Consider the following 10,261-nt stretch of genomic DNA (forward strand, 5'->3'; position numbering starts at 1 on the left):
GTGTCTTATTTTTTACCATTTTATTATGTCACGTGTCTAGTTATAAGTCTTTATTGTTCCCCAATTAAATATTACCTTTTTCCCTAATTTTGTAAACATTTGTAATGCTCTACTGTGATTGGTTCAATAAATAAAATACTTACTCTGCACGTAACACCCACGCCTTGAGTAGGCGTGGCCTAAAGTACCTACGGTGGGGATCGCGCCGAGCGCGCCTATATATACGCGCCCACCCTGGGTGCTTGTCACTCACTCATCAATAGCCACAGAGGCACCAGCCTCCCAACACTCTCCAAGTTTTCTTAAACATACATATGTGTTTTTATTAAACTCCAACTACACTCCCGGTAATGGTGGTAGCGGTATCAAGAAGGTAATCTGCAGCAGCCAGCCAGCGCGTTCCAGCCATCGTGTACGAGTTCCTGACTTCGGAATCTGCGAGCCCCACAGTAACTACGCTCGACACTGGTAGTTGTATTTCGGGACTTGTAGACTTACCGCTGTTCATCCTTGAGAAATCTGGCAAAGAATCCTCCTCGAGTGATTTCTCAGACACCGCATATTTCACAATATCGGTTTTTGCCGGCCATTGTACTATTTTACAACAGTACGGGTTTTTGTTTCAAATCACCACAAAACCCAGGAGAAGCAAACTCAACTTTAGAAAACTGTTATTGTTTTGCAAAATTTGCACACGAATTGTCAATTTTGTATTTCAAAATGGTTGCCGCTCGTATACGCATAATGTCAAGTTGGCATTTCAACAGTGCTGCCGCCAATGCCACGCCGCTGAACTAATTATGACAAATATCTTTGCTATACGTTTGTTCGTAGTAAGAGAGTTTCTCGCCACTGTGTTGGGACCTTGATTTGGGTCTGGCCGGTAAGAACATAGGCAAGACAAAAGTCTGTAATGTCAATGCTGTCATTAAAGTCATTTAACGCAAAAATATCAGTTTTCATATAAAACGATTTATTCACTTGAAATATATTTATTTACCTATTAATTTTAAAAATAAAAACGATTCATATGTACGAGCAACATATCTAAATGCGTCTTCGCACAGACTTAGTTAAAATTAACCCGTTGTAGTAAACCAGAAACAGCGATAATTTCAAGGTAAGAAATACATAAATATATTAATCTTTAAATAAAAATGAGCGTACTAATTGCCAAATTCAAATATAATAATTTAATCTTACTATCCCCGTAAGTCCCGCGGACGCTATATCGCGTCCGAAATTTTAATCAAAATTTATCATAGATGTAACCTCACATTGTTTCAGCTGGTAAATTTAGACCCGGTAGCAATTAGCGACGTTAGTAATTAGGCAGTTAGATTATATTGTTTAATTTGTGACTGTTTTGTTTTAGAGAGTGAATCAGCAGATGGCTTGAGCGTGAGATAACAATATAATCCTGGGCCGTCATATGATTTCTTGGAAAAAGCTCAAAGGGCACGTATCTGCCGCATATCCAGACTACCGGGATACCGGTGAACAAGAACGCTACGCGGAGCTGTGAAGCATAAAATGTCCGATAACCGGATAGATGTAATAACAACTTGTAACCATTTGCCATATTAATGTATGTATTCATATGTACTGCTCCTAACATATATACAGTAATCCTAATAGGAATGAAAATATTTATATCTTAATATAAAACGCGTCCAAAGTTAAAACGGCCGTTTTTGTTTTGAGCTCATAGATCGACTAATCCAGCAACATAAAAACTAGTTTGGTGTATTCAAAAGGTACTTAAATACACAATACAGTCAGTAGCGGCCCCCTTTTTGAAATACCTGTCGCTAAATTTAAATAATCACGATTATTTAGCAGTGGCGCTAGTGTGCACGTTGATGGGCTCTTAAAAACCTGACCCCAACAAAAAAGAAAAAATACAAAAAGAAATTCCCTCTCCGGGATTCGAACCCAGGACCATTAGCTTCCTGAACAGGATTACTGCCAATACCCGCTAGGCTAAACGGGTTGTCAATTCTAATTACAATGGTATCCTACCAGAGCGCTAGTAGTATAAACGAACTTTTGAAAGGGACATTTTTTTGTATGGAGTTATCGTTCTTCTCCTAGTGAGTATTATATTCTTTGGTTGGGAATCGTCCTTACATAACAAAGAGATCGAGGTGTGTAAGATTTGTCTTTCTCATCATTACAGATTAGATTATTTATAGAGTGAGCGAGAAATGAGACTGTGTGCACGTTTCCCCCGCAAAAAATGGTAGAACGATTTGTACAGTAAGATATCGCTTGGGCTCCTCACTTACGAGTCTTACGACATGTCGGAATCCGGTGTTGCTCGAAGGTTTAAATTAATCTATTTAAATGATGATGGAGATTGACATAATTAAGGAACTGTAAGGCGTTGAGTGCAGTAGTAGGATTAGAGGAATGCATCTGAAAGAAACAAATTCAGTGTCTTTCAAGGAAAAATCAAAACATGTCTTATGTTTTTATTTCCAAACTCTACCTACACAATATTAGTTACATTTCCACAAATTTCAATAGTAAATTAACAGAAACGATATGCGTTATTGCTCCTATTTTATGACTAGCTTTTGTCAATACAGTACTCGTATTTAAAATTCTAGCTATACATCTTTTTTTAAATTACATTTTGCAATAAGTCAATGGTATAAAATGGCGCACTAGACTTGAATCAAACAATCACAGTTGACTTTTAACCTTAACAATGGCTCATAATACAAACGAGTTTAATTCAATTTATGGAGATAAATACATACTACTTAGTTTAAAAAATAACCGTTTAGGGAATTAAATTATAATGCGTACTAAGGAATAACAGTGTTAGAAGACGCTGCGCTTAATGATTATTTCGATGCTTTTAGACAAGTACAGCCAGGAGCAAGATGTGACTATGCCCGTCGGTTTCATTCACAAAATTATTTGCTCAGGGGCAATGTTCTTGTGTACTTTAACCCAAACACTGTCAATAGTGTCAATGGATTAAATTGACGCTACGGTGTAGATACCTAAGAGCTGGCTAGGGTCTTCGTAATGTCATAAATGATTTAATTTGTTTAATTTTAATTACTTAGTAGTCATTTACCGCTCGGAGCCACAATTTTTAGCATTGCTAAATATGTACAGTTACAAACATTACTTTGTACAATGTCTATTTATTAATTATTTTAATATTAGGTAACTTAATCTACTCCCCTATGCAAGTTTACATCAATTCACAGATCCCAACGAATGACTCAATCGTTAGTAGGTATGGGTCTTGCTATTTAGAGAGACGCGGCGGCAGTTTACACACAGATATTAATAAGATGTATGGCCAGACCTATAATAACTTAATTACAACTGATTTGTTCAGGTAGATCTAGTGTATCTATTTAAACGTCTTTAATTGTATTGCCTATTATTTATATTCATTACATTTATCACTTATCTGACTATGCTGGAGTCGATTATATAATAGGAATAAACTAAATCGAGTAAAAAAAAGGATAATTCTCAAGCTTTTGAAAACACAGTTGATACAATTCCAAACATTTCATTGCGATTTTATCACACCGAAATGTTACATCGTTTCATAAATTGTATGCAATCAAATCGGCTTGACTCGAGGGTTTAGGTTGCAGATACGCTGTCATAATTTTGGTTTTTAAACTTCGCGTCAATTATGAAAAAATATAAAATATATACACACAACGTTAGATTCACTTACTGTATAGATACGCATTATACGACTAAAATTTGAGATCATTTTGAAAGCAATTTTCATATAAAATACAAGTACCTACTTACTTACTAATTTTTGGTATTAAGCTGTCGATACTAATTTACAAACTAAGTATAACGAACTGATGAATAGATTGGGGATCTATCTGCACATAATTACGTAAAATAAATTACCTTGTCAAATTCTTGAAATTACAATAAAAAGTTTGCAGCCGGTTAAGAATCCAATATGGGTATTTGCCTACTTTTTTATTTATATATTCGCAATATATCGCTTTTAAATATTACGCTACTGAATTCTTAATCAGCTTAGGTCATCTAAACACTTATTATTAGGCTCTCTTTCTACAATATTAACTATACACGGTGTAACATGAGGAAACCGAATAATTTTAACCACGCATTTCTGAGGTCAAAAGAAGGAAAAAATTTAATATGAGATTAGGTCAATTTCGCCAAAAAAAAATTTTTTTTGTTTCGTTTTTTCAAATTTTTGAATGTATTTGTACATCAAAAATAAATGTTATTGGTAAACTAGTCACTTAAAATTGATTTTTACATGTTTTTTTCGTAAAACCTACTTTTTGCAAAGTGTTACTTGTCACTTTTTGACATCTATCAATAAGGATATTTAGACCACGTCCCATAGCAGCAACATCACCATCAAAAAGGCCTTTTACACTATGTAACAATAAAAACTTGTATTTTTTTTAATTAATAATATCTCTGAAACTAGGCGAATTTTAAAAAAGTTTATAGGACATTTTTGTCTCTAAATATGATCAGGAATACGCTGTTAAAATTATTCGGTTTCCTCATGTTACACCGTGTATGTATTCTAGTAAAGAACACTTCTTTACTGCTAATTAATTAATTAATTCTATTGAACATAATTCGTTTCACGTGGCGGTGCGTTTATTTTATACCTACATAATAGTAACTAGTGCTAACTCTATTGAATGTATTGCATACATGTCCCACCTATCATCGGCTCGCTTTCACGACCCCCTACGCCTATACAAATTTGTAACTTCCATCGTGCTCTGATTTGGCTATACCTACCAAATGCATTCCATATGTGATCCACATACAGCGTTGTAACTTCACTCGTATTGTTTACATTTTTTTTGCATTAATGGGAAGCTGTTTCAAGAGAGTTTGTAACTTGTAAAAAAGGGAGTTGGTATTACAAAAACAAAAAGCTTTCCTGACCCCGACCAGTCACAGCACGGCCAGCATAAAACAGTATAGATAGCAGGGAAACTAGCCAAATAAACGAAACACATCACTATTATCACATTCCCTGCGTTACGGGAAGCATTTGGCCGTATTTGACTTTCCGCCGGTGCGGCAGCTATCTGCGCTTGTCTTACCCCCGGTGCGGCGGTGGTTTTTCTATGTTCTCGTGTGAGTAAGAAAAAGATGACTATACTCCCGATATTCTTACTTCAAGTATATTCTATTTTAAAAGAAAAAATGTACGGGAAGTATTTTTGCGTAACGCACTGAAAGGTATTTTTTTTTCTTTAGCGCGGCACGGGTACTATTTGTCCGTATTCCATCAACCCGTACCGCACCGAAAGGCGGGTAAGCAGCGCTCAGATTGGTTATAGTGCTGTGCATTGTTCACGTTTCCGCGTCGATACGACATTTTATAAATGCAACAATTCAAGACTATGACATATATCTATATTGAAAATTATCTACTCTAAACACAGTAATTTACTCTAAAGACAGTATTTTTTCCACTTTTAAATTTATTCTAAGCTTAATAGCATCGTTCGCAGACGTTTCTGCTTGTTAAAAAATAAAATTACCTACTCTAAAAGTCCGATCCCTTTTTATAATTATATGAGGATGTATAATATTTGTTTCGAACACGTACAGACACGATGACGATAATAAATATTTTGTCGATTATAAAAGTCGTTATCGATTCTTTAGTATCCCATCACTAGTGTTATATACGGCCTGTGCGGCAAGGGAAGTATATTCCCGTAAAATTAAGGGTCTTGAAAAATGCCTATATCTTTTGTAATTTTATACAGATCCGCGGGCGACGGCAGCTGTATATACACAAGGATATAGTCTATTGATTAGAATGACTTTTAGTTCAAATTGATAACATTCCAGGTCCGTAGGGACCTTTAAAGTCAGGACATGGTACGGGAAAATGTAGGTCGTGCCGCAGATTTGGCTTTCTCAATACGGGAAGTATATGACTCGTAAAGCACTGGCAGTAAGTTTGGCTTTTGCGCTGCCGCACCGAATGTGTTATACCAAAGGAGTAGAGATGTGTAACGATATAAGTACATATATGTGACGTTCCACGGGAAAAGGTACCTTATGAGGGTTTCTAGTTTCGGAGATATTAAATGATTTGTAAAGAGGTGAAAAAATGCTCATTTTTTTTTTATTGTGTGATCTGAAACCTTAATGCGTAACGTTTGTTTACCTGTTTTTATTTTTGTTATAAGTTAGTTATAAGCCTAGTAATGTCGTCTCAGAGTTTAGTAGAAAAGGTACCTTATGGAAAAAAGATTGAAAATTCCCAAAAAAACTAGTCAATACGGGAAAAGAAGTTTGGTAGAGAACTGTATTAGCATTCTGCAAAACTAATTTGATAATTTCAGTTCTGGTTGGGGCGCCTCGCAAATATTATAACCGTACATAGACCGACATCACAAATCCAAGTAGACTGCTATTATACCAAAGTTACTCTCGTCAAGTCTTTCTTAACTAGAATAATCTTCATTTGGTTTGGTCGCATGCAGTAAATCAGCCATTGGTTTGCTGAAAAATGCCAATACCCGACGCATTACCTTATGGAATATCTGAGGTCATTGAACCTCAATGCCGCTTATCTTCAATAGCAACCGAAATATATTATTGATAAGAAATAGACGATTTATACCATCTTAACCCCAAAATATTATTAGTTTATCCTAACTGTTCCATCATCATCATGCCTCATCATGTAACTTGACCACAAGGTACCTTTTCATTACATACAAATTATTGGTCTTTTTTAAGATTATTATGACGAAGAACTAATTAAATTGGGGGCAGTTTAATGTAAATTAATATTTTCTATTCATAAAAGATAAACTATAATATGATTGATATTTTGTAGTGATGTATTATTAGATTTATTTCCATAAGGTACCTTTTCGTAAATGTATGGAGCAAATACTGTTATTGTTATGTAAGTTTAAAGTGGCATAAGAGGTTAAATATAGTATTTAGTTGGGGTTTTAGGATTTATTTCATTTGAATGACAGAATTTCTTTCATATGTGCTCAGAAAAATTGATTGTGTGTCACATTAAAAGTAAAAATATTCAATTTTGTGATTTTATATGAAAAAGTCAGAAAATACATTTTCACCTCTAAATCGGTATTGTTTTTTGCTTAAACTGTCTGTCAGTGTCGTTTTCTAATAGATAAAATTTAAATCTTGAGAGCTCATTGCAATCAATCGTGAAAATGAAATAAAACTTTATTTTCAAGAGATTGGTTAGTATACACATAAATCAGTCGATATCAAAAGTTTCTATTTGCATTACAGAACAAGTCGCAATATTTTTTTAATCTCAGATATATAAGGCATTATTATTTGTAGTCAACTATGTAACTTACTTCAGGAACATAGTTTTTTAGGCGGCTAAACTTAAAACTTCTCTATCGTAAAGTTGCTCATTTCACAACATTATTTTCAAAAAATCATATCTCTGTAACTACGCAACCTAGAAGGTTGATCTTTTGTGTTATCGATAGCTTATTTATTGTAGATTACTGGGGTATGCATAACTCCATACCCGCCATAAGGTACCTTTGACCGTGGGACGTCACATATGGTTACCTTAGTTGCTACAATCTGACTGTAACCTTATAAATATAGTCAAAATAGAAAATTTTAGGATAGATAATCAAATTCTACCTTTCTAGGAGTTTGTTACTAGTTTTAATTGATACCTTTATATCATTGTGTTACAAATATGTTACAACTTTTCAATGTTTACATATATTATTTTTTTGTATAAATACTTAAGTATTTAAACCATTGCATTTCTTGTGAAATATACGAGTGAGTTTACATAAACAGTGTGTGAGATCGACATTGGACCATCCTACGACTAAACATCCATTTGTTTTTTCGATGCTACAAATAACAGTTTTATTCAGAAAGTTATGTATATTTTATGGGGTAACTACATATATCGTGGGAGTAGCTGAAGTTTCGCCCCTAAACGAGCACATATGTTTGACACGTAATTGACGTAATGTGTGTATCTTGCGAACATTTCTATCTAAATCTTTGTTTACCTTAATCCGTACGTACGCAGTTAAGTCTGAGAGGTGATACAATTGACATAACTCGGATAACGTTAGGTAAATAAGAACATGTACAAGAACTCCGCGTTCATTCCTTAGGTTTATGGTTTTCCGTATTAGTACTTGTAAATAAATTATTCTTAGTTTTTTAGGGTTCCGTACCTCAAACGGAAACAACGGAACCCTTATAGGATCACTCGTGCATCTGTCTGTCTGTCTGTTCGACCATTCCTCCCCTTTATCTCCGAAACTACTGGGTCTAAAATTAAAAAAAAAAAACACAATTATTCTTTACCTATATACGACAGGAAAACCTATTAGAAATGTGCAGTCAAGCGTGAGTCGGACTTAATAACTTAGTTTTTGATTCGACCACTACGGGTTTTTTAAAGACATTTCATTCACGTTCTACATAAAAAAATACATTGTTAAAAATTGGGTAATGTACGGAACCCTTGGAACGCGAGTCCGACTCGCACTTGACCGGTTTTTTATATATAAATATTGCTGTTTTTAACCGTTCTAGAGAACAGGCGCCGCTACTAAAAATAATAGATTGTTAACCAAGGGATGAAAGGCAAACTAATAAGTTAATAACTGTATTTTATGTAACATCGAAATAACAGATAGTCTTTCCTTACCTACCCTCAAATATTCGCCTCAATTTACCAAGTGGGTTATATAATATTTATACGCATGTTATGCTTTTAAACAATAATTATTAAATAGTTACTATACTGTAACATAATGTTGATCCACGGACCTTATTGAACGGAAGATAGAAGACCCAGCATCTTTTAATCATTTATGGTTGAAATAACATTTAACAAAAATGACATAATGTATTATGTTTTGTCTTGGTTTGAATTTTGTCGCTGACTCTTAAGTTCGAAATCGCATTCGGAGCTGATAACGGAATTAAAATAATCTAAAAAAAGTAGGTACTCGTGGTGTGTGCTGAAAGTTTCTCGAATTACATATAATCATCATTTGTGTGTCATGTGTACTCCGTACATATATCGCTGGGTCTTCACTCGTTGAAGATGATCTAATGGCCAACAAACTACCTATATAATTTCTAGATACAAAAATATATATTCACATTTTCTTATAATCTCTATGGAATGGCAATGACTAGATGCACTCATCCTTCGGTTTGTATTGGACAAACCTTGACTAGACTAGACTAGATAAAAGTTAAGACTAAAACGAATAAATAAAGCGAAACAGTCGGATTCTATCAAACATTTCAATATATTACAAGTAAGTACATATTTACAACATGGTCACGAATTCACTGGGGTAGAATTTAATTAGATACCTAGTTAATTAGTCATATTTATAATACTTCGATACATCCCTGAAACTGACTCACTTGTGGGAATGTAGTCATACCTACTAAAGGTATGTAATGGTCGGTAATAAATATATTAAGATAATTATATCGACCGGACGACCGGTCTGGCCTAGTGGGTCACTACCCACTATAGTGTAAATAACATTATTTGCGGTATTTGACGTCTGTCACTCACAACAGCAATACTACGTAAAATGTTTTGCACATCGAAATCACAAAGGAAAACAACTGGACTGCGAACGTTTACGTTCTACGTCTTTTTTTTTTAATTTTAGGGTTGGCCGGACACCACCGTTATGAATCGGTAGTCGTCTAAGTAAATCGATATGAATTTTTCATTTTTCTTTTAATAAAAATAAGGAAAAGGTGGATAATTAATTGTAAATATGGATATATTTATCGTCACTTAACAGACAACAAATTTGACACAGAAATAACATAAATAAACTTTAAAATAGATCCCCAGTTAGTTTCAATTTTGACAATGGGTGCGACCTACTCGGTCGGTGTATTAAATACACCGACCGACCGGTAGCTTGCGGGAAAACCATATAATTCTAGCTTTATTTAAATCTCAAATAAAAATTCATTATACGTCACAATTCGATACCTCAGTCTACGTGCCATCCAATCGTAATCGCTTGCTGTGACAATCGATTTGCGTTAGTTACATCTCTATATACGTCAGTCATAATGTGTCAAATACCGCAAATAATGTTATTTACACTATACCCACTACCCACGCTGCCTGTGAAGCAGAGATGGTCCTGGGTTTGAATCCCGGTAAGGGCATTTATTTGTGTGATGAACACTGAGCCATCGGGAGTTTTCTATGTAAGTA

This window comes from Cydia splendana, chromosome 1 (genome assembly GCF_910591565.1).
Source record: "Cydia splendana chromosome 1, ilCydSple1.2, whole genome shotgun sequence".
Taxonomy (NCBI): domain Eukaryota; kingdom Metazoa; phylum Arthropoda; class Insecta; order Lepidoptera; family Tortricidae; genus Cydia; species Cydia splendana.